The sequence below is a fragment of the Hemiscyllium ocellatum genome, chromosome 46 (genome assembly GCF_020745735.1).
Source record: "Hemiscyllium ocellatum isolate sHemOce1 chromosome 46, sHemOce1.pat.X.cur, whole genome shotgun sequence".
Classification (NCBI taxonomy): Eukaryota; Metazoa; Chordata; class Chondrichthyes; order Orectolobiformes; family Hemiscylliidae; genus Hemiscyllium; species Hemiscyllium ocellatum.
This window is the reverse complement of record NC_083446.1, coordinates 12,514,572-12,541,136: the sequence shown is the minus strand read 5'-3', so window position 1 is coordinate 12,541,136 and position 26,565 is coordinate 12,514,572. Positions and strand designations below refer to the sequence as shown.

Here is a 26,565-nt window from a genome sequence, read left to right as displayed (position 1 = left end):
CCAGGATACATGAATATCAACTAGCCACAAAACGAATTGACCCACTCTCACTAGTATCCTTACATATGGAAGAGGAAGGACAGCACTTGGACTTGGACAACACAGCCATCCTAGGACAAGCCAAACAGAGACACGCATGAGAATTCCTAGAAGCATAGCAATCCAACTGGAACTCTATCAACAAACACATTGACTTGGATCCCATTTACCACCCCCTGAGAAAAAGAACAGAAAATGACGTCACCACAGGAAATGATGTCACCACAGGAACTGACGTCACCAATCCCTAGGAAACTCAAACATGTAAATAGAAAGCGGGCTATACCACCAGTGCTTCATTCGGAGGCTCACTGAAGATGTTTTGTCACCATACTAGGTAACATGTGAAAATGAACCTTCCAGCTCAGTGAGCAAACCTACATCCATAGAGAGGTGATCTTATTAAGATGCAGGATCCTGAGGATGTGTTTCCTTGTGTGAGTGAACACTTTAGGAGATCCAGTCGAAAAATGAAAGATCTCCGATTTAAGATGAGGATCACAGAAATGCTATGGTGCGGAAGGGTCCATTAATGGTTCTGTAATTTAAAGCCAAACTTCTGCCTTTTCCCCCCATTTCCCTATGGGCCATTTCTATCCAATTAATCATCCACGCAGTGTCCACATGAGTGCCTCAGTTGAATCTGCATCCACTACATTCCCAGGCTGTGTATTTCATACCCTAATTAAGTCCTTCTCATGTCACCTTTGCTTCATTTCGGATCACTTTGAAATGATTCCATCTCATTCTTTGTACTACTATGAGTGGGAACAACACCATATCTACTCTGGTCTGCCCCTGATTTTGAAAATCTCCCCCATCTTCATCCCCCATGACAACGCTCCTACCTTTTTTCAATCTATCCTCATAGCTGAAGTTTCTCATCCCTTGAACTCCTTCTTTAAAATCACTCTGCAGACTCTCCAACATCTTTTATATAATGTGCCACCCACAACTGTATGCAGTACTCCAACTGAGGTCTAACAAGTACATTGTACAAGTTCAAATCCCCTCCTTGCTCTATGCCTCTGTTACGAAAGGTAAGAACATTATGCGCTTTGGAGTAGAATATCCTTTATTGTCATGTGTACTCAGGTGCAGGAGTACAAATGAAAAGTTTACAATGTCACCTCTTATGGCACCATCTTGGGCGAAAAGTACCAAAGTACAAATCTTGGATTCAATAAGTGGAATAACAAAGAAAAGTCATTGCATTACTTTAGTGATTCATAGTATAAGTTAGAAATAAGACATAGTCAGTCAGATAAACAAATTACATATAAACGTTACATTGCAGTAGCTCACTATGGGGCTTCCACAAGTGCTGTGACTGCCTGGGCCAGACCCAGGACAGCAAGTGGCCCCATTTTACCCCAACGCTCGAGTACACTCTGCACTAGCTCTCAGCTGCTCCAAGATAAGTTTTCTCTGGGACTGTTTCCCCGTTCCAGCCTCCACTCTGGGACTGCTTCCCTGCTCCAGCCTCCACTCTGGGACTGCGTCCCTGCTCCGGCCTCCGCTCTGGGGCTGCTTCCCTGCTCCAGCCTCCGCTCTGGGGCTGCTTCCCTGCTCCGGCCTCCGCTCTGGGACTGCCTCCCCACACCGGTCTCCGCTCTGGGGCTCCCTGCCCCGTACCGGCCTCCGCTCTGGGGCTCCCTGCTCTGCACCAGCTTCCACTCTGTTGCCTCACCTCCCGGACCTGCTAGTGGCAGCCTCCAGTCTGTAGTTGCCTCCTCCGTTACCCTGCAGATAAGTCAAAAGCTGAAGGAAAATGCAGATGAGGAGAAAAAAAAGGGGTAAAAAGAGCGACTAAAAGAATGGGTGGCGCAGAGGAAATCTGGCTGAAGTATCTTACCCTGCTTCCATCTTGAATTGAGTGATGACAATTCCCTACAGACTAATAGTGGCAATGATTAAAACTGTACCATGCAGAGGTAGTTATCTCTTGATCAACAAGGGAGTCCAAATATAACAGGAGTAGACCGGGCGCTGAGACCACAATCAGATCAGCCATGACATTATTGAAGGTGGAACAAGTTCAAGGGGTCAAATGGCCAGTCCTGCTGCTGAACTGTATTATCTGGTCTGTCGAGTTGGTGAGTTGCTTTGTGAGAATGGGGCCAGTGAAGTAAGTGATGAGCCTCACAAGTGAGATGACAAGCAAAGATTGTTGCAGGAGATTGTGGAGAAACTGAAAAAAAATTATCCAATTGCTCTATCCTTTTATTTTCATTTCAGTTTCATTTTGGCCTGTAATATTTCACACCCAGTAATGACCAGCTTCAGGCCAGACTCTGTGATGGCACTGAATCACATCATGGAAACTGATGAGCTTCAACTTCAGTCCATTTGTGTATTTGACTCTCAGTCAGTAATGTGAGATCAGGTAAGGTGAAAGATCTCCATATTAGTTGCCAGATTTGTAGCTTCTCTGCTTTGAATACTTGACGCGCATCGAAATACATTTCTAAATTTGAAAGACTGCCTTTTGAATTCTGTGATCATAATTTCCCTTAAATTCTCAAAATGTTTCTCTAGCTTGACAGAGCTACTGATCACCGTGTTTCTTTCTCCCCTGAAAACTCTACAAAGGTCAGATTGGGTTTCTTTCTTGAGCACGTACATTTCAATTAAGGCTGAGTCTCCTGATAACCCCCAATGTGGAAAGCTCTACTCACAAAGAGTTTGGAAAAACTCCTGTCAGGAGAGAAAAATGTGGTGATGCCCATATAAGCATGGTAAATCTGAGTGACTGGGATGGAAGGACTTTGTTGGCAGCGCTGGCTGGTATACTGTACACGAGTGTTTTGCACATGTATACTGAGAGGTGTTAGCAAATGTCCTCTTCAGTCCATAAGCGTTAGAAACAAGCTCATAAGTATTGCTGCTTTGACAGTTCCATATGATGCAGATTGTACTTCTGATAAGCTGGTGTACACAGTCATAGCTGTGCCCATCAGAATACTTTGCAACTTTTAAGGATCAAATCACCTTTTGGCCATTTTGTCAGCCCAACTACCTTCTCAAATGAGGGAAAATATGTTTTGACTCTATCGTTGTTAAATTTAGACACAAAATACAGTTTCTTGGGTAAATCAAATCATAAACATCTCGCAGGCTACAATCTGTTTCTTCCTTCTCTATTCTAAGTGTTTGCCTGGTAAACTTATGTTCTCCAATTTCTGTATCTCTTTGGAGTTTGCTTTTCATTTCTCTCTGTTTCTCTCTCTCATGTTTCTGCATTATTCCCTGTTTTCTTTGTCTTGTCATTCCATTACATTCCATCGTTCATTTTACTCAATTTCAAGTTTTATTTTTACTTCTTTCTCTGAGCGCTGTCTTTTTTTCATTTATAACTATATATCAGCTAACTCCAACTGTGACATCCCGCTTCTAAGTTTCCTGTCTTCCAATTCCAAATGTTGTACAATGACCTTAAGTATCTTGTTCTCACAAGACCCTGTTTTTACTTGCACCTTCAGTTTATCTGATCGCGCTCTCAGTTTATCTTTCATCAAAGATTCTAGATAGAACAGTGAATTATCTTCACTTCCAGAAATTTTTTTAGCAATCTCCAAAGCCATTGTTAGGTTTTTAGATGAGATTCCCAACAGTGTGGAAACAGGCTATTTGGACCAACAACCCTCTAGGGAGTAACCCATTTCCTTCTGATTAATGCACCTAACACTATGGGCAATTTAGCACGGCCAATCTACCCTAACCTGCACATCCCTAGACACTATGGGCAATTTAGCACGGCCAACCCACCCTAACCTGCACATCCCTGGGCACTATGGGACAATTTAGCATGGCCAACACACCCTAACCTGCATGTCTTTTGGATTGTGGGAGGAAATCCATGCAGACAAAGGGGAAAAGATGCAAACTCCACACAGACAGTCACCCAAAGGCTGGAATCGAACTGGGTCCCTGCTGTTGTGAGGCAGCAGTGCTGACCACTGTGCCACCCCAGAGTTTTGTGCAAGAAATGTCTCCATGCAGAGCTGCTTCATGCCCTGGAACCAATCTGTAGTTGATATTTTCACGAGAGAGACACAGATCCTTTTTAAATCCAATGCACTCAAACATCTCATCAGGAGCCCCCATCTGTTATGATCCCAGCTGGGCAAATAAGACAGCATCCTGAAATTGTGATTTGTTTTAGTTTTGACAATGTAGTTTCTCACTGAAACATAAGCATACAATGCTGCACATTTTGCTTTAACAATAAAAGAGAAGTTTATTAGCAAAACAGATTAATATAAAAGAACAGTCCAAACTATTTACTTATAATACAAATTCAAAAGGATTTTAAAAAACCACATTAAAAATATAATCCCAAAATGTATCTTTTAAAGTGAAAAGAGCAAAACAGCTTTTGTATAATTCCCAATGTGCCATTCATTGAACATAGAAACTTGTGGAAGGAGTTGGCCAATCATCCCTTTGAGATTGCTTGGCCGTTCAGAATCGAACCAGGGACTCTGGTGCTGTGAATCAACAGTGCTAACCACTGAGCCACTGTGCTGCCCCTGTACTGTACTGTACTGAATGAAACACAAACAAAAAAAAACTTAATCTATCTGAAAACCCATTCAACTCTATTGCAACTTATTGATGTTTCAAGTTGTTGCAACATCCCATAACACCCCCTTGGCAAAAAGATAAATTCAAACGCGAGTTCTTACAGGAGAAAGATTGCAGAGAGGGAGTCAGGATCAGCTGTTTCTTTGGGTCCAGCAGCTTCTGTCTCAGCCCCCAGCTGAAACTAAACTAAACCAAAACAAAAAGAACTCTGAACTGGGAGAACTGGCCACTCCCCTTTCGTTGTGCAAGTGCTTTAAAAAATAGACTTAAGCCTTTCCAAGTAGGTAGTTCCAGACGTATCAGAACCTCTGTCTGGGTTAGAGTGGTGCTGGAAAAGCACAGCACTTCAGGCAGTATCCGAGGAGCAGGAAAATCGATGTTTTGGGCAAAAGCACTTGTATCAGAACCTTTGCCTTTAACGACCCCTTCTGAAAAAAAAATGAGGACAACATAACCTTGTCAAAGGAGCAGCATTTTCACACATTGAAGATGCTTTTTCCTTTGGCAATGCAAGGGCTATGGATCAAATGCTGGAAATGGGATTAGAATACTTCGGTGATTGTGCTTGACTGGAAAAGGCTCAGTGGGCCCAATGGCTTTTATCTGTCCTGTAGACGTCTCTGACTGTATGATTCTAATCTGGTCCAACAGACCCATTCCTGCCATTGCAGGGGATTAGACTGGTAATCCCTCATTGCAGCCACTCCATAGTCAGAACATTCTTCCTCAGATAAGCAGACTAAATTGCATTACCATACTCTATGCGTGGTCTCAGCAAGGCCCTGTGTAGCAGGCCCTGAGGCGGTTAATAGTATAAATGTGCCATGAAATTGTAAAAAGGCTTTGACAGAAAGACAAGTGTAACACAGTGGCATGCAAAACAAAACTCACAAGTGGGAGAACAGAAAGTAAGTTCCTCAGTTTGTGAAGTTGAGGTTGACTGTAGAAAACGATGAAGTGCCTCCTCAGAAAAGGAGATGGGGTTCCTCAAACTTCACTTTAAGTCCCATTGGAGCATTACAATTGGTCAAGGACAGAAATGTCCCACTTGACAATAAGTTGGGGAATTGAAATGGCAGTGCACAGACATAGGCAGAGATGGGTAGAAATCAGAAACTTCAGTATCATGTTGAAATCTCGGGATAAGGTTTGACACTGTGGTGAAAAACAGATGGCTCTCAGTATTAGCAAATCGCTAAAGAGAAGGATGGTATGAATGGAGCAGGAATAACGTTTGGAACAGGGATGAAATCCCACGGGCTCAGTTTTCCATAGTTTCTGCTCATCCATGACAGCAAAGCTAATGGCAACAAAATGGACCACAATGGGGGAGTTCCCAGAGCTGGTGCTGAGGTCAAAGCTGGCTGTCATCAGCCTAGATGTTGAAATTAATCTGTCCCTTTTTAAACCATGTGACTGATAGGAGACACCTCAACAAGAAATTGGTGAGAAAGTGAAATCATGTGGAGGGAATCTGGAGCTGACTGCCTATATGGGTTGGTTGTGTCGAGGGAGCCATTGGAGAATCATGGATAGATTGCTGAGGGAGGTCTGACAGTCTGTGTGTGGGTCAGCATATAAGAGGCAAAGTGTGGGCCAGTGTTTGTGATAGTGTGTGTGAGTGAGTGAGAGGCTCAATGCGAGTGGGTCAGTGTGTGTGGGTCCCTATTATGGATCAGATCAGAACCCCTCAGAATATATTAAGCTTTGAAGCAAAATGCACTTTATTCATATACTCTGGTTAAAATACAACAAAAGAAAAGAATTGGCTTAGCTGTAACTCTATTGAAATGCTTAACAAATTAATAGATTGGTTATCTACTACACAGTAACTCTTCTGAATTCGTAACATCCCCTAAACACACCCTTAGCAAAATGGAAATTCAGAAAACAGATGGTCTCACATGCAACTGCAGCAGCAGAAAGAGAACACCCAGTTTTTGGTGAGAACTAAGAGAGGGAAAAATAGCTTCCCCTTCTTCCAGACCTCAGCAACAGCTGCTACTGAAAAACTAAGAAACTGAAAATCCTGGTTCTGTGAGAGATTAACTGCACCTATTCAGGTTGTTTCTACTGCTACAACTTTGGAAACAAATACCCAAGGCCTCTCAAACTGTCTGCTTTAGTAGATCTATGGAGACTGCTCTACACCTCTACCTTGAAACCTCTCTTTCAAATAAATGACAAAGTAATGTCTCAAAGCCATCATATCATCAGACCTCCCCTCTTTAAAGAAATGAACCATCAATATACAAAGATGATTTCATTTCTAAAAGCTTTACATTTAATGCTATTAGTACACTGCATAAAATATAGGTTACATTGACTATAACATGCAAACACTCATTACTGCATCTATTTCAGTCCATTTTGTCCTAAGACAGAATGCCTCCATCTTTCTTCATCACAGTTGGGAAAATGTGTCAGCAATTAGGTTTTCTGATCTGTTATGGGTATAGTTTTCAAAATGAATGGCTGCAATCATAAGCTTTCTCTAAACAGCCTGGAATTTTTGTCCTTAAAGTCTTCCGAAAGCTTTAAGGGGTTATGATCAGTGTATACAATTGTCCGAGACACATTACTGGCAGTGTAACTGTTGGAATGTCGTAATGCCAACCCTAAACTCAAGGTATCCTTCTTAATTGTGGAATATTTCTGTTGATGGTTGTTCAGTTTTCTGGATAAATACCCACTAGGTCTTTCCATCTTCTCATTGTTTTCTCGCAAGAGAACAGCACCGACACACACATCATTTGCATCGAATTATGGCTTTGCATAATTAGGCTAACACTGGAGCAATAGTTAACATAACTTTCAGGCTGTCGAGTGCCTTCTTATAGCCCTGAATCCACTGAAATTTCAGACACGTTTTCAATAAGTCTGTCAGTGAAGCAACCACACTGCTAAAATTTGGTGCAAACCCTTGATGAAAACCACTCAGTCTCAGGAATCATAATATCTCCCTCTTCATCGACAGTGTGGACAACTTCCCAATAACCTTTCTCTTCACAACCTGCAGGGGGCACATGTCCATGTCCAATGACATGGCCCAGGAACGTGAGCTGGACTTTTGTAAACTTACTCTCAGCCTGATTTATTGCCAAACCCGCTTCCTGAAGTTGATCAAAGAGTTCCGAAAGATGCACCAAATCTTTCTTCCATGTGTGACCAAAAATCACCAGGTCAATGACATACACCACACAATTGGGTAATCCTGAGATGACTTTATTGGTTAGTCTTTGAAATGTGGCAAGGACATTTGTCATACAGAGTTGTATGACTTTTAATTGGTACAGTCCATTCAATGTCATGAAATCCAAAATTTTCTTTTAAAGGTACCTCCTCTGAGTTGGTTCAACTTAGAAATATAAGTTGCTTGTCTAACCTTCTCAGTACAGTCCTCCAAACTGGTATTTGAATCAGATTTTCTAACTGCAGTGACTTTGCGATAGTCCATGCATAATTATTAGTTGCCATCTGGTTTTGACACTATTATTATAGGTGAGCTCCATTCACTGCAACTCATTTCATTATGTTGTCTTTGAGCATGCATTTAATCTGTGCCAACTTTAGAGAGTTAAGTCCAGAAAGGTGTTGCTTTACTGGAACAGCATTTCTTACATCTATATCATGGGTAATTAGACTAGTACTTCTGAGCATATTTCCACATATCTTCCAATGTGATTGGAATACCTCTTTCAGGTCATTTTGATTTTTCTCTGAAAGGAAACTCCATCATCTATTCCAATGTCTGGGAACATTCTTCATTGTCTAACTTAATTTGCGGAATGTCTAATTCTGAATCATCTGATCTTGGTACATCACTCTGTGCTCAGTAAGATATTCTCCTTATGTTTTCCTTCCGTAATAAAATGTCTCTTGTGTATGTTCACATGGCACATTCCGTGAGATTTCTTTCCATCTCATTCACCTCACTCAATTTCCTTTCAATTTGATAACGCCCACTAAACCTTGCTTTTAAATATTCACTTACCACTGCAAGTAAGACTAACACTTTATCTCAGCTAGCACAATGCAAATTTTTGATTTGCTTCCTGTTTCATCACATGCTGTGCTATTTTCAAATGTTGTCTAGCCAACTCACCCACTCTATTTAATGTTTCTCTAAAATTTGCCACAGAGTCCAAACATCTGAATTTGGACTTAGTAGCTTCTCCTTAATCAATTTTACTGGTCCTCTCACTTCCTACTCAAAAAGTAATCCAAACCGATTGAATTTGGTTGACTCATTTGGTGCATCTCTGATTGCAAACAGTACAAACAGAATTCCCTTATCCCAGTCATCTGGATAGTCTTGACATGATCTTTAATGTCTGATGTCACCTTTCCAGTGCTCCCTGCGACTCTATTTGATACACAGTAGATTTGAATTGTTTTATTCTTAAGGTGTCCATGACTTCTTTAAATAATTTTCATGTGAAGTGTGACCCTAGCTCTGATTGTATCTCCGTCGGTAGTCCGTATGTAGTGAAACATTTGAGCAATTCCTCTACAATCCTTTTAGCTATGATATTGCATAAAGGAATGGTCTCTGGAAATCTAGTGGACACATCCATTATTGTTAACAAATACCGATTCCCACTTTTTGTTGTAGATATGGGTCCTATGAAATGAATTAAGACTCTTGTGAAAGATTACTAAAATGCAGGATTAGGTATTAAAGCTATGGTATTTATTACTGCCTATGGTTTTCCAATTACCTGACAGATATGACATGTCTGGCAAAATTCAACTGCATTTTTGTGCAGTCCAGGCCAGTAAAAATGCTTCTGTATTTTAATTTGAGTTTTTCTCACCTCTAAATGACCCCCTGCTGGTAGTTCATGCACTACCCACAAAACCTGTGTTCTAAAACCCACTGGCTGTATGACTTGAAGAATGTCTGCCTATTTCTCATCTGCCTGAATATGCGATGATCTCCATTTCCTCATTAAGACATTATACCAAGAGAGTAGCATTCAGGGATAGATTCAGATTCTTTTTCTGTGTATGCCTTCTGATACAATCACAAAAAATGTTCATCTTCCTGCCAGAACTCAATTATTTTCTCTGAGCTAAAGATGTCTGCTTTGTCATCGACTGCTCCTGGTTTGTGCCAACCTTCGAATCAAACAGGGTCTCTGCTAATTCCACTTCAACTTTCTTATTTGTACTCTTAGAACTCTCCTGTTTCAACTGGTGACTTTGTGACCTCATTACCACACAGTTGGGAAACATCCCAGGATATGTGTCCTGTGGTAGTTCAGTTGCCTGAGTTTCCACTGGCCTTTCAACCACAGCAGGCAGCACTCCTAACTGTGAACCAGCTATATTATAAGCAAGGACGAATGATATTCCTGGAGCTGAGAGTTGGTCCAGTATTCCTACCGTGACTCTCCACTCTTCATTGGACAGTCTAAACCCACTTTACATAATTGAGCGCTTCTTGTCTCACCGTGAATTCCTGTCACGAGTACATTTTCTGGCAATAGTCCTTCAGAGGGACATATACCCTCATTTTTCAACATCAAAGATTGAGAGGATCCTGTATCTCTTAATATCGTCACCTCTTTGCTTGTTGATCCTGGCCTATGTGAATAAACTTTACCTTCGTAGGTATATGGTTGAAGATGATCCTGCACTTCCTCCTAAACCAACCTCTGACCAGCTTGTACATTCTGGTGCAGCTTTGTAGCCTCCACTATGCTTTGTGTTACCATTTCAACAAAATTCCCTGTCTTATCCTGTCTCCCTACATCTGGCTTCCCAGTGCTTTTCCCTAACCCACCAACACTGTGATTTCATGTGGCCAACTTTATTGTAGTGAAAACTTTGGAGTTTTATAACTTCTCTGTTCCCTTCATGAGTTTCCTTTTTACCCTGTGGTAAGTTATCCTTATGATCGTCACTGGGATCTACCTTTCCCTTTCCACGTGAGGATCTCTCTTTTCCCCAGTTTCTGCCCCTCGTGGATTGAAATTGATTTTGGAACTCAAACTTTGATTTAAGGACCGACTCATAACCATCAGCCATTTCAGCTGCTAACCTTGCCGTTTTAACACTCTGCTCTTCCTCATGAGTTCTCACTACGTCAGGAAGTGAATTTTTGAACTCCCCCAAAATAATTGTCTCTCCAACAGTATCATAGTTTTGCTCAATGTTTAATGCCCTTATCATCGATTAAAATTACTTTGTTAGATCCTTTCAAACTCAATGTCGGTTTGACCAGGCTCCCTCCTTCCATTCCTGAAGCATTGTCTGTAGGCTTGTGGCACAGGCTAATATACACAAAAGATGGCTGTCATCATCACCTCACACACCCCAGATACCTCCTGTGTTAGGGAAGCGAATACCTCACTCGCTCTTATGTTTGGATCAACAAAACCCACATGGTCACTGGCCATCACATTTGTTTAGCCGTCTTTTCAAATGAGATGAAAAAAGCTTTCACATCCTTATCATCAGATTTAGACAAAGTTTGAATATATTTAAACAGTTTCTCAACAGGTGTTTGGCTACCATGGGATTGCTCATCCTCACTGAGCTTACCTTCAGCTTTCATCTCCATCTTTTTAAGCTGACTTTCCTGTCTCAGTCCCAGTTTCTGAAGTTCAAACTCCTTCCCTTTCGTCCTTTCCTTTCTCTCCTTTTCTCGGATCTCTCGCTCTCTCTTTCTCTGTCTCTTTCTCTTTTTCTCTCTCTCTTTTTTTTCTCTTTGTTCTGCTCAAGCGATTCATTCTTCTTCTCTTTCCTCTGTTTTTAATCGGAATTCAAACAGTTTCATTTCTTTTGCCCTTTCCTTGTTTTTTGCCTCCAATTTCGGGGCAGCACAGTGGCTCAGTAGTTAGCACGGCAGCCTCACAGCGCCTGGAACCTGGGTTTGAATCCATCCTCAGGTGACTGTCTGTGTGCAGTTTGCACATTCTCCCCGTGCCTGCGTGGGGTTTCCTCAGCGTGCTCCAGTTTCCTCCCACAATCCAATGATGTATAGGTGAATCGGCCGTGCTCAATTGCCCGATAGCATTCAGAGATGTGTGGGTTTGGCGCAGTTGTCAGGGGTTACTGTAAAGTAAGATGGTTAGTTAATGGGTCTGGCTGGGTTACTCTTCAGAGGGTTGGTGTGGACTTGTTGGGCCGAAGGGCCTGTTTCCACACTGTAAGAACTCTAATCCTAACTCACGCTGCTTCATTTTCAATTGAACCTTTGCCATCTCGAAAGATCCTGATGGTGTTTCCAGCAAATCTAAATACTGATCTATTGCTGTAATCATCTCTCTTTTCCTCACGGAAGGAAGCAGCTCCAGCTCCAGCTTGTCTGTAATTCCAGCAGCTTGGCCATAATCACCTTTTTGTAAAACACCCAAAGTCACTTTTCCAGCCCCAGAAAACTCTTGGTTGACTGAAAGAGCCATTGTTGTCCCACACACTGAAACCAACTGAAATTAACACCCAGAACAAAAGACACTCACACCTGCCACTCGCAGCCTTTGAGTCCAACAACCCCAATCCTAATTTGGAACTGTAGAACAAATCCCGGACGATCCCCTAATCTGTTATGGACCACACCAGACCCCCTCAATACATTCCAAGAAAATTGTCCGGACTCTAATTTTGTTTATTGTTTTAAGCAGGTGTATAGTAGATATTCCAGGAGCGATGCAGCCTATCCATTTACTTTCAAACAAAACAGAAGTTGTTTGCAAGCTTACCGAATGAAAGACAAGCAAAAGAGAACAGAATTCTGAATCACGTCACTTCTCTGAAAATGCAACAGATTATCCCAACTTAATGATGCTGTTCCAACTACTTGCAACAATCCCCATAAACACCGCATGGCACAATAGGTAAAATCAAACACTGGCTCTTCCAGGAGAGATGTCAGAGGCACAGATAGCAGGAAGATGCAGCATGGAACACCTTCTCCCACATAGCTTTCTTTTTTGACTGCAGCCTCAAAGCCCACTAACTGTTTTCAGTGAAAAGCCAGACTGCTAAAACCAAAGCAAAAATAACCAAACCAAACTGAGAACTGGTCACTGCCGTTTCATTGTACAAGTGTTTTTTTTAATCAACTTGAAAGCATTCTCAAGTCGTCAAACCCAGACATTTTGGAATCCCTGCTTTTCCAACCTCCTGAAAAGAAAAGCCAAGGACAGCATAACCCTGTTAAAGGAGCAGCATTGTCACACATTCCCACCCACAAACATGACAAGAATGACACTTCCATTATCAAAGTCATTCATATATATTTGGAATAATTTTGATCCCAGCACAGATCATGTTGCACTCCATGACTTGCATGTTGCTATCCTGAAACAGGTTCTTTATCCTAATTGCTTGACTTCTGTGAGTTAGGCAACCCTCTTCCGTGATAACAAACAGATCGAACACAATGTGTCTTGCAGTACCTTTTCAAATGGCTTTTCAAATATATCTAATGGATGACCTTTATCTGTCCTGCCTTTTCCTCAAAGAAATTTAATGCATTTGTCAAACATGGTTTTCCTTCCTTGAATCAATGCTGACTCTGCTAGATTATGGTATGTAATTTTATGTGCTCTGCTAATATAATATTATATATATTGTTACACTGAGCAGCCCCTTCTGTAACTAGATATTATGGAAAAACTGTGAACAAGAATCAACTCTGGTCTTAAATTAATCCTTTTCAGCATGTAATCCTAAGGGAACAAAACTAACTTGAAATAACAAAGCAGTCCTGAAACTCATAGTCAGGTCCTCACTGCTTTGCTTAATTGAGATTTTGTTTCAACTGTTTTCCAATGCAGTCTGAATTGTCCAGTCTTTTGAGTTTCCCAATTCAATATCCGAAGGGAGTATAGTCATTGAGAGCAGGTGCTTAACTTAATGTCATAATGTGGTTATATTTTTCCCATCCCTATGGAACAATGTTGCAACTTCAATGTACCTGCAGAGAGCTGACACAGTATAATTTAATGGGATTGGCAATGGGTCTCCTTGGTGTTTAATGTGAATTGTTGCTGGCAGCACAAAGGATAGAAAATGTGTGAGGCATTTTATAGTATTGCTAAGATCTATTACCTGATCATTGCCATCATTGGTGTTCCTGGTAAGTGACAGTAGTTGTGCAAGGCTGAGTTTTTTAGCTGGTCTTTGTATGTATTTTGTCACTAATGTTACATGCTGCTCTAGTGGTCGTACCACTGTGGTAAAGAAATAATTTTGTCAAGGCAAACGGTTTGAATGATCTCTCCAGTTATTTTGTTGGGCATGGCAAGCACAGCATTTATTGCCAATTGCCTGTGACACCATAACCCTATCCCTTACCTTATCCCTACCCCGACTGCAGGTTATGGTGTTTCCATGTGTCTGTTGCCTGTCTCCTTCCAAAATTGGGAAGTGTTGTTGAAGGAGTCTTATTGAGCTGGTGTGGTGCATCTCATAGATGGTACACATTGCTGTCACTGTGCAACACTGGTGAAGGAAGTTAATGGTTAGTGATGGAGTGCTAAACAACTGGGATCTTGTGTCCAGGATGGAGTTAGATTCTTAAGTGTTGTTGGAGCTGCACCTGCCCAGGACAAGTGGAGAATATTCTATCCAACTTGTGCCCTTTAAATGCTGCACTCACTTCAATGGGTTATCAGATGTTGTGCACCTAGTTCCACCTCTGATCAATAGTAACCTACATTACCTAATTATTAGTAACATTACCTAAATATGGGGGATTTAACAGTGACAATGGCATTGAATATCTAGGAGCGATAATTTGATTCTCTTCTATTATTGATGGTCATATTTTGAGAACTGATGATGTAAATGCTTCATTTGTTTTTGTGTTGATTCATCCCTTTCCCACAGCGAGGTTTGAGAATCTGTTGGCCCTGTTTGCTGAATATCTTTAGCCCTCTAAGACAGAGTCACGGTTCTGTGTAGCTGATAATGTTTCGACAGGTCAGCTCTCACCGCTGATCAGTCCTTATATTTTTCACTCTGTCAACACTTTGTTGTGTGAGGCCTGTTCCAGACAGGAGATGTGCCTGTAACTGTGGCCATACATGTTGAGATTGCATCATGCAGAGGACAGAACGCACATTCCTAAAATTGTACTGACGACCTTATTAGTCCACCTTTTTCAATTCTGATCTGATCCAGCCGAAAATAATTATAGTCCTTCGAGCATATAAATCTGGGACTCTTTTAAATAAAATGTCTTTCTTAAAAATTCATTCGTAGGATGTGGTATATCACCAGCTCTTCTTGCACTCATTGCCAGTCCCTGGTTGAACCTTGTGTAGTTGCTGATGAACTGCTGTAGTCCACATGGTGTAAGTGGATGCATAATGCCCCTTGGGGGAGGGAATTCCAAAATTGTAACCCAGCATCACTGAACGAAAGGTGATATATTTCCAAGTCAGGGTGTTGAGTGGTGTGGAGGGGTTCTTGCAGGTGACAGTCTTCCCATGTATCTGCTCCTTCTGTTCTGCTAAATGGAAGGTACTGACGCGGGATGTTTGGCGAATTTCTGTGGTGCATCTTGTTAATGATATGCATTGCTGCAGCTGAGCATCAGTGGTGGAGGGAATGGATGCTTGTGGATGTGGCACCAACTTAAGCCGGGGCTGCTTTGCCCTGAATGCTTTCAAGCTTCTTGAGTGTTTTTGGAGCTTCCCTCTTCCAATGCAAGTGAGGAGTATTCCTTCGCACTCCAGACTTGTGCCTTTGAGACTGTGGACAGGCTATGGTGAGTCAGGAGATGGGTTAATTACTGTGGTATTTCTAGTTTCTTACCTGCTTTTCTCCCAGTTATATTAACGTAACAATTTGATTGAGTTAATGGCAACTCCCAGGGTGTTGATGATGGTGGATTCCATACCCAATAGGCTTGATGATATCCACTCTATACCCAAGACTAGAATATATTTCATGGATATTGCTCTTTTTTTTGGTATAAATTCAATTCTGATAAAATCAGCCCCAGTAATGTTTTTTCGTCTCTTCATTATTGTCACGCATAAAACGGCCAGTAATTCAACAGATTTTTCTGATTGTGTACATAAGGCCCCTCTGCCCACCTACCACATTCAACCTCCTATTCCCCAAGTAATAAACAGATCTCAAATCCTTCCATCCAAAATGTCACTCCTCACAACATCAATGACATTGAAACTGATTTGCTATGTAAAGCCCTTCCCTCTTGTTTGTTAATGATTATACTGGATGTGTTCTAATATTTTCTGCTTGTCTATCTCTAAATTTAACTTTGTCTTTTGATTTTGGCATTTTGTTTCTGCCTCACAATTTCCAATTGGTCATGCAGTTCCTAAAACCTCATTGACATACAGATCACCGACTGATTCCTATGGTCTTTCAAAACCTATAATGCTTTAAACTTCTTTTCAAGCTCTTTGCAGGCTTTCCTGCTGCTCTGTCATTCTGCTGTCACAATTATCCCCTCTCCTAGAGCTTTCACCTAATTTTCAATTAACCAAATTGTCTTCAACAATCATCTCTTTTAAATCATTATAAACATTCATTTTTGGTCCTCTCTCCTCAATACCCAACATTTCTCGAGCCCTCCCATTCTTTTAATATGATCAATATCCAACATCTTCCAGGTATGACCAAAGGATATTGGCCTGAAATGGTAACACCGTTTCTGCCTTCAATGAATTATTCTCAAACCTTTCCTGTGTTAATCAGATTTACATACTTATGTGTATAATATATGAAGACAAAAACTGGCTGGCTGTAGAAATACCCATAAAAACAGGTCAGTACAGACATTTTCAATCATTACATATCAGCTGTTCTGATTTGATTCACTCTGGAAACTGGAATGTCAGAAGTGCATTGGAGTTGAAACTGAGATTTTTGTGATTGCGATTGTTCCTTTCTAACCAGAACCCAACCAGTCCTGAAATCCTTCTTTTGATCCCTGTGCCTGATTTTGTTGTCAATATTTTAAGTACCTTTTGCTTTCTCTCTCTCTCGTAGTTAACTTAGTGGCGATTGTGATCCTTTCCCGGAGAAGGTGTGGCCTCTCTATCTGTAGCACTCGCTACCTGATAGCCATGGCAATGGCTGATCTGCTGGTGATTGTCATTGAAATCATAATGAGGCGGCTCAATTCTTATTATTTCCTATTTTCTTTCCTGAATATCGTCCCTGTGTGCAGTATCATTGCTGTCCTGATTCGTGCAGCTATAAACTGCTCTGTCTGGTTCACTGTGACGTTCTCATTTGATAGATTTGTGGCCATTTGCTGCCAGAAACTAAAGACAAAATATTGTACTGCAAAAAATGCGACTGTGGTTCTTGCAACAACCTGCGCTGTGCTCTGTTTAAAAAATGTTCCCTTTTACTTTGTATTTGAACCCGGGCTGAGAATTGACCGTGTTTCCTGGGACTGCTATATTAAACCAAGCTACTTCACTGAACCTGGATGGGTTAGATTTCACTGGTTTGATATGATTTTAACCCCAGCGCTACCATTTGCTTTAATTCTGCTTCTCAATGCTCTGACAGTAAAGCACATTTTACAGGCAAGTCAACTCCGCAAGCGACTGAAGGGTCAAAGAAGGCCAGGGAATCACCGTGACCCCGAGGTGGAGAGCAGAAGGAAATCTGTGGTATTACTCTTCACCGTTTCTGGTAACTTCATCATCCTTTGGTTGGTCATTGTTATTTATTTTTTGTATAATGAATTTGCAGGAAAAGAGCCTCTTGATTACACCAATTCAGAACATATATTCCACGAAGTGGGAATCATGCTACTGAATTTGAGTTGCTGCACTAACACATTCATTTATGGAGTGACTCAGTCCAAGTTTCGAGAACAGCTCAGGAGCATGGTGACATATCCACTTACAGCAATCACTCGTTGCATTTAAAACCAAAACATTTTACAAGACCCCAGAGCCGGGTCACAGGGTTTCGAGTTCACAAGTTTGCTGAAAGCCTTCCAAGAGAGGACAAAGTGACGTGCACAGGGGGAAGAGATTGGAGTTCCTCAAGTAATTCCAAGAGGAGGGACACAGCACCTCCAGAGATCAGCAAGAGAACAGCAGATATAGTTGCACACACTCCGAGTGGTTGAAATCTCGCTTCTCTCTGTCTGCTCCAGAAGAAAAATCTTAGTTGAATAAGAGCAAATTCTACACATCTCCTGGTGCAGAGTAAATACAACATGAGCCAAGGCTTCAGTGTGCATCTGGATCCCTTGCCCAGGTTTGGAAGGACTAAATGGAAAGGTAGTTGGAGCTTTTGATGTTGCTGCGAGTTGCTCTCTCTCCTCAGGTTCTATTCCTCGCTCCATCGAACCAGCCATTCACATGCCTCTGCTGAAAAGCAGCTCCCCATCCTCCCTGGCAACTCAATTTCCAATCCCTTTTCCCACTCTTTGTGATCTTACATCCCTGATCTGTGCCAGAGCTTAACATTGAGATCTTCCATTTTGGTCTCAGTCCAGAAATATTACGGAAATATTGAGGGAAGGGATTACATCTTATTTGATGTGGGCCAATGTGGAATACCTATTCATATTCTTCATAACTTGCTCGCTGACTTTGACACACCTGCCCCAGCATCGTCTTCCATTAAGTCTCTATGAATGACAAGTCATGTGGAACAGCACCTGTACAGTCTTTTGAACCCATCCTCTCACTGTTCCTTGGCTGCATCTGTGAAAACTGTGGCTCAGACACTCTGGTCAGTTGTCCTCTGCTGACAATTAGACTGTATCTTGGAAGGAGAACTAAAATTTCCATGAGGTACACACAGTTTTGAATGAAATTGGTGATTGATATGATGAGAGATCTTCACTGATTGTTGTGGTTCTGTTCGCTGAGCTGGGCATTTGTGTTGCAGACATTTCGTACCCTGTCTAGGTGACATCCTCAGTGCTTGGGAGCCTGTTGTGAAGCGCTTCTGTGATCTTTCCTCCGGCATTTATCGTGATTTGTTTTTGCCGCTTCCGGTTGGCAGTTCCAGCTGGACCCAATATACTGGCTGCTGCAGCGGACAGCTGGAACGGACAACCGGAAGCGGCAGATACAAATCACTATAAATGACGAAGGAAACATCATAGAAGCGCTTCACAGGAGGCTCCCAAGCACTGAGGATGTCACCTAGACAGGGGATTAAACATCTGCAACACAAATTCCCAGCTCGGCGAACAGAACCACAACAACGAGTACCCGAGCTACAAATCTTCTCCCAAAAGTTGATCTTTACTGATTATTCTGAAGATCTGTCCTCACTGTATCTTCTGTTTAAGGATTAATCTATAAACTATGACTTATAATTGGCTGCAATGTCTTGTTAACCCATGTATAACACAGGTTGATTAAAAGTATTATGTTATTGATTGCTATCTCAGATGTTATGTCGTATGTACGTTTTCAACTATTATATCGTTAAAAAGCCAGCTGTTCTAAAGAGTGGAATTTACTCTTTAAGTAAATGCCTTGGACTTTGGACATTTACAAAAAAGAAATCAATGATCTCTATCAAGAATGCAGCAAAGATCTCAGCGCAAGTTTCTTATGGCAGTAAATATTGAGTGGGTTTCTATGGGTTGAAATCATTGATGTGCTGGTGGATTGGAATGCAATTGATAACACTGTCTGACTAGCCGAGAATCAAGGTGATGAAAATAAAATTTTAGGGCAGCTTGTGCTGACCACTGTGTTGTGGACCTTCTGATATTTTCCAAAGATTCACAACTTACAAGTTTGAGAAATAGCACCTCATGTGTCAGTTAAGTCCTTACAGAGATCAAACTGAATTAAATGTTCATCATTTTCATTTCATTTCATTGCATTTGTAGAATGTGAGCTTAAATCTGACATTCTACATGCTTTTTTTTCCTGGTGGTAGTTGTCCAAAATCTGCCGTTCACACTCACCCTCCAGGTAATTTCCTGTTACGTGTTGAATTGAACTTGAATTGGACTGTAGGGAGGTTAGGAACATGGCATCAATCCCGAAGGAGGGTGACTGTAAACAGGCCGGTGGTTTGAAGTGTGTATACTTCGATGCGAGAAGTATATGAAATAAGGGAGGTGAACTTGCAGCGTGGGTTGGTACCTGGGACTTCGATGTTGTGGCTATTACAGAGACATGGGGAGAACAGGGACAGGATTGGCTGTTGCAGGTTCCAGTGTTCCAGGCACTCCCCTAGTGATGATGTAAAGTGCTGACAGAAAGTGTACTCCTAGCACTGAGCACCCCCGCTCAAATAAATCGCCCATGAAAGACACACCGCTGCCCAATGTTTGAATCCTGAATCTATCATCCCCGTTGAAAATCCGGCATACCCACTATAGGGATAAAAGAAGATGCTTTGCCAGTATTGCCTTCCCTCTGCTGAATTGGCCAACATGCTTTAACAGTATTGATAACTATTGGGTTATGGCAATATTTCCTAAATGTCGTTTTTTGTCCAAAAACAGCAAGCTCGCAAAGGGGCACCTTGTCTGGGAGGTTTCAATATCTAACCATACTGAAAGAGAGTCCCCACAGGCCCAATCACTCACATCGGATAAAAACGAGCTTAGTTGGTAGCTTTTAATGTCCGGGAGGTCCACTCCCCGCAATCTGTGAGGTAGCTGCAATTTAGCTAATTTAATAAGAGGCCACTTACGATGCCAAATAAAAGAGCTGAACCGGCCATTCAGTCTCCTGAATGTTTGCATATTTAAAATCGCAGGGGGTGAGGGGGAGGCAACCATATAGGGTATAACAAACGGGGGAGAATGTTCATCTTAAAAAGCACTGTCCAACCTAACTAGGAGACTGGAAGCGTCTCCCATCTTTGAAGGTCTTGTTTGATTTTGTCAAATAATTGAGTAAAATTGGCTTTGAACAGCCGATCTAGAACGGGAGTGATAAATGTGCCCAAATACACAAAGCCCCCGCGTGACCACTTGAATGGGAATCGATATACACCCTCAAGACCTAGTACCTTCATAAGACCACCCGTAGGCATAGCCTCTGATTTTGCAAGATTAATCTTGTCCCCTGAAAAGGCACCAAATGTACTGATACATTGTATCAGGTAAGGCACCGAAACTGCTGGATTTGATAAAAAAAAATTCAGACATTGTCCGCGTGTAACAAAATCTGATGTAATTCATACCCCACATCTGCAGCTGTTATATTGGGATCGCCAACGTAAAAAGAAATGGTGAAAGGGGACAGCCTTGCCAGCTGCCCCTAAAAATGTAAAAATTACTGATTGTTCCACATTGGTGATGACCGCAGTGGGAAGGTCACTGTAGAGAACCTTTACACATCTTATAAAGGCTTTGCCAAGTCAAACTGCTCTAGAGTATAGAAAAGGTACGGCCACTCAACTCAGTCAAACGCCTTCTCTGCATCTACAGAAATCACCACTCCCTGTATTCACTATTGTTGACACGCTTGAATTACATTAAGCAGCCTCCGAACATTGTTGGAGGATCTGCAGCCCTTTATGGAGCCCCTCTGGTCCTCTTTAACATTAGAAGGTAACACAGTCTCCAGCCTTAACGCGCGAATCTTAGAGAGGACTTTAAAGTTCACATTTAAGAATGAAATGGGCCTGCATGAGGCTACATATGCTAAGTATTTGCCTGGCCTGTCACCATGCTCATGTAACCTTTGCTTTGCACAAGTAAGGTCTTTCTTTGCTGTCTGCGTGAGCATGGAATTCAATGCAGACCGCAGCACCGTAATCCTCTGTAACTTGACCAACGAGAGTCTGTCAAAGTAGGCCTTCTCGGCTGCCTTCAGCCGTGCTTCGAGGAGACGTTGCTGCTCATCCTTCTGACGCTTCCTACTGGCGGAGTAGGAAATAACTAATCCCTGGTATCGGCTTTGGCAGTTTCCCAAAAGACGGATGGGCTACGAACCGAGCCCGAGTTAATGACTTGGAATGCTTGAAATTCCCTAGTGATGTACTTCACAAACTTATTATCCTCGAGGATAAAGGGATCTATTTGCCAGTGCCTCGGACCCACTGTAACATTCTTAATCTTAACCAACAGTTACACTGGAGCATGATTGGAGATGGTAATATTACCAATTGTACAAGATGCCACCAAGTCCAGGGTGGCCACGGGGGTCAGAAAAAAATCAATCCTGGTGTGACATCCTTGTGGATTCGAAAGAAACCATAAAATCCCTGCCTATAGGGTGGTGACGCCTCCAGACGTACACCAACTCTAACGCCACAAACAGATCCATTAACTATTTAGTTTGTACAAAGGGTATCGAGGAGCCTTTGAGCAACCTGTCCACTGTGGGATCCATGAGAAAATTAAAATCTCCCCCATAATGATATGCTGGGACTTGAGCCTGATCAGTTTAGAGTACGCGTCTTCCAAATATTTGAGAGGATGGGCCAGAGGGCAAAAAGAATTTCAAACACCCTCTTAGTGCCCATTTATCAGAGCTTTGAGAATTACCGTATGTCTTTAACACATTCTGGTAACTTAAATGGGAGATTCCTCCGAACCAATATAGCCACTCCCCTACTTCTGGTATTAAAAGATGAAAAGTAAGCACAAGCCATTCTGCTGTAGTTTCAAATGCTCCCTATCATCCAAGTGTGTCTCCTGTAACAAAGCAATATCCACCTTCTCTTTTCTAAGACTCAAAAGTACCTTCTTCCTCTTAATTGGTGAGTGACACCCCTTGATATTCCAGGTACACCATTAGCCATAACCTTCTGCAGTAACATTTAAATTCCAGAGAGGAGGAACCGAACCACAAATCGCTGAGCCTTAGTGTCACCTGATCCATCGAACATTAAAACTACATAAACTAAACCCACCACAGTTAACAAACACTCAAAGCTATCAAAGATTATATACAACAAAAACCAAAAAACAAACCAACATATAAGGAGCCAATGGCACTGAATACGGGAACTCACCCCCTGCCCAAAGAGGGCAACTACCCATCCCAAAACCCAATTTCCCATCCCGTTGCCAAGATTGCAACCTGGGAATTTAAATATAAACTGCCTGTAAGTAGGCATCTAGCCATCCCAACCATATTCCCTCCTCCTAGCGAGAGAGGCCCTTTGGCCCAACAAGTCCACACCAACCCTCCGAACAGTAACCCACCCAGACTCATTCCCCATTATTCTATAATTACCCCTGACTAATGCAACTAGCCTACACATCCCTGAACACTGTGGGCAATTTAGCATGGCCAGTTCACCTAACCTGCAAAGCCTTGTGACTGTGGGAGGAAACCGGAGCACCCAGAAGTAACCTACCCAGACACGGCCAGAATGTGCAAACTTCACACAGTGGCACGAGGCTCAAATCGAAGCCAGGTCTCTGGCGCTGTGAGGCAGCAATGCTAACCACTGAGCCACTGTGTCGCTGAGTCCTACCAGGGACAAAGAGATTAATAAGTCTTGAGAGGTAGAGTTCAGAATACTTAATGTGTTTGCGTCTTGACATTTATTCAGGAAGAGATAACAGCAAATTTATCAGTCGTGAGAGTGAGTTTGTGTGAATGTGAGGGTGTGTGTGGCTGAGAAATTGTCAGAGCATGAATGAGAGTCTGTGACAAAGTGACCAGCTCTGCCTGCAATGGAACACACTTTGAATGAATTAATCAAAATGCAATGAATCAAAGTCTCAGAATCTCTCTGTTGTTTCAAGAGATAAAGTGCCACCCTCTGCTGGCCTCCCCACATCACTGCACAAGCTCCACATTTCTCTCTGTTTGCCCTCCTTTTGTTTTGTAATCTTCCAGGGGAACGAATCAATCCCCGATCACATGAACCATCCACTCCACCAGAGGATGGATCGATTCCCAACCACATTGATTCCCCAGTCTTCCGGGAGCTGGGGATGGATCAACTCCTCCCGCTTCGATCACCCAGTCCTCCAAAGAGGGTTGGGTTAATCCTCCTTCACATTGATGTATCTAATAGTCTAACTTTTGCTGAATTTCAACAAAACCCTCTGAAGTTGAAATGGATACTTTTGGAGTGTTCCAGGCCTGGGACAACCTCCCAGGGGGATCTTCATTGTCCAGTGCAATTTCTTCAAACTCTGCAGAAATGGGGATTCCACAGGATCTCTGCTGACAATGGTGAAGCAGTGGTGGAAGACTTTCCTCAAACGATATCTTTTTATGTTCTTAAACTATTCAAAGTCGTGCCAGAATTATGGCAACAAGGGAAGCTTTTCACCGTATGTTACTCTAGTTTTCACTGTAAAATATACACAACAGTGAAAAATATCATTCATTTATTCATTGAACACGAGTTATTCTCAGGGAGAGAAGCTTGAAGTTCAAAAATGAACAAGCTCAACTATGTCCAGTTCTGGTCACTTTTATAGGAAGGACATTATGAAGCTGCAGAGGGTCCAGAAGATATTGTTACTGAAACAAGTTCCCATTCAGTGCAAACAAATATTATGCCAAATGCTTCAGTTCCTCCCTGAACTTTCTCTGCACAATTCCATAGATAGACGCATTTGTGTAGGAACCCAGAAGCTGCAGCAACAATCCAACTTGTTGAGTGATGGACATTGATTACTGAGGGTGTTTGTCTGAGTCACAATAATTTATCACTGGCCAATTTCCCAAATGTACAATATACGCTATGTAAAGTAATATGAAATGATCAGAAATACTGAAAAGCAAAACCATGGATGTTCTCTGATTGTTCCCTTCAGGTCCGTTCTGGTCGCTGCTGTTGCTCAGAAGTCCCCTGCATAATCTATGAGCAAACTTCTGAATGGGAAATCTCATCCGTGGACCAAACGCTGGTGAGTCCTTGGGAAAAGTGGAAAATGGAAAATATGACAAGTATATCGCACAGCAACAAAAGAAAATTGTCTATTTTCCATTGGCATTAACCCAGTTAATAAACATGGACATTATAGGTCATCATTTATAAAGACACTGGATACAAAGACATGCAAACAAGACAGAGTTCTGCAATGTAACCTGTGAAATAAGTTTGCAAAGAAGCAGTTATTGAAACCACCCTGATATAAGCATAACAGCAACTTGAGCGTGAACACACTCAAGACGTTGTAATTCATTTCTCATCTGACATCAGTGCCCTTCTAGGTCAGAGTTTCTATCTGAAACTCCAAAGACATTAACTGTTTCAACATAGCCTAAGGTGCACATTGCAATTTATGAACCACTTTACGAAAATAGGACATTCTCTTTACATTAAACAAATACCAGCAAGCGGAAAACGGATTAAATTTAATTTTGCACATTGCTATTCAACTTGTCCTATACTTTTTCACTCGCATACCAGGAATACTGATAGCAGCAAGAACTGGACAGGAAATAAAATTGATCTGAATAATTGTGGGGTATCCCATTTCTTGCGAGAAACTCCAATGTTTGTACTGCCAGGCAATCTTTTACTTATTGTGTGTAAGCACCAAATATACTCAGAGTCACTTACTTAAATGAAAGAGAAGTCTCCACGGACATCCATGGGATAAGATCAGGGATATCAATGACATTCCACCGAATAAGCAAATATACACGAACTTTTCTGATTCCAGGGATTTGAGAGTAACACAAATCATTCACCACAGTGTATGTCAAAACACTCACCTCCGCTCCCCGCACCAACTGTCCTGGTGGCACTCATCTCATATTACAGAGCTGCACAAGCCCCCTTCCACTCCCTCCACCCGATCCCAGCCAGCTCCACATTCCCCAGTGCTTGACTCTCACATCTTCCACACCCCTGGTGTCGACCGGTTGACCCACATCATTGCCACTGGGCAACCTTTCAAAATTGCTTCAGCCTTCCTGATTACCTGATGTACCAGCTTTCTGTGTTCCACCCGCAGTTACCTCTTTGGACAATGAGGTGTGGAGGCCATGTACTTGAGAGCATGTCGGGATACGTTCCTGATGAGTAAGGGTATCAACGTTTATGGGGGGACCGCAGGAGAATGTGTTTGAGAAACATATTGGCCAAGATATTATGGCAGAGCATCCTAAATGGGCTGAATGGCCTGATTCTGCTCCTGTCTCTTACAGTCTTATCTCGTAAGTCCATTTCTTTTGCAGTGTCCTGCTGTCCTTGCTCCATTAACTTGTCCCATTGTTCTCCCTTCCAAAATGAACAACTTTGCATTTTCCTGCAATAAACACGAAGAGACAAACTTTACTCTGTCACTTCACATAGAAGTATATGCCTCTCACAACTTGTCTTTCCACCTATTTTTGTCATCGGCAAATTGGGCAACAGTACATTAGCTTCCTTCCTCCCATTCACTCAAACATATTGGAAAGAGTTGCATTCCCAGCACTGGTCCCTGTGGAAACCGATTATAGGTTGCCAACTTGAAAAGGTATCCCTTATCCCATCTGCTGTTTCCTGCCCGTCTGCCACTTCTCTACCCATGCCACCATACTACCTCAACACCACCAGCCCTCAGCTTATGATGTGAACCCTTGTGAGGTAACTTGCTGTACACCTTCTGGAAGTCGAAATACAACATATCTACTGGCTCGCATCAATCCACTCTGGTTGAAGCCTTATCAAAATCTGAAGATCCCACGTTCCAGGTCTCTCTCCCATGCAGGGCATCCTGTTCTGTTCTATGTGATGAAAGATTTAGGCCTCGAGCCAGTCTGTTGAGTCATATGGAGTTCCACAGTAGAAACTCAAGATTGATTGGCTGCCACCCTTCAATGGAGGAATGGGCGCGTATACCTCCTGCTCGTTGCAAAATTAATAATTGGCAATGTTATTTCCACACTTTCTGCAGCAGCTATCAGAAGGATGCTATTAAACTGGAGAGGGCTCGGACAGGATTTACCAAGAATTTGCTCAGAATGGAAAGTGTGAGTTGCCAAGTTAGGCTGGATGGGCTGGGCCTGTTTTCACTACAGCATGAGAGGTTGAGGGGTGATCTTATCGAGTTTTATAAAGTCACCAGGGGCTTGGATAAGGTAAATAGCC

General features: G+C 42.1%; 1 protein-coding gene across 1 annotated transcript in view; it reads left to right on the top strand.

The window, feature by feature from the left end:
* LOC132836252 (zinc finger protein 436-like) overlaps window positions 1-24,346 on the top strand; it is a 33,491-nt gene extending 9,145 nt beyond the window's left edge. Inside the window, exon 3 of the transcript XR_009647344.1 lies at window positions 24,296-24,346. The gene's annotated coding sequence lies outside the window, so the exon portion shown is untranslated. The remainder of the gene's footprint in view (window positions 1-24,295) is intronic.
* Window positions 24,347-26,565: the final 2,219 nt, after the last annotated feature.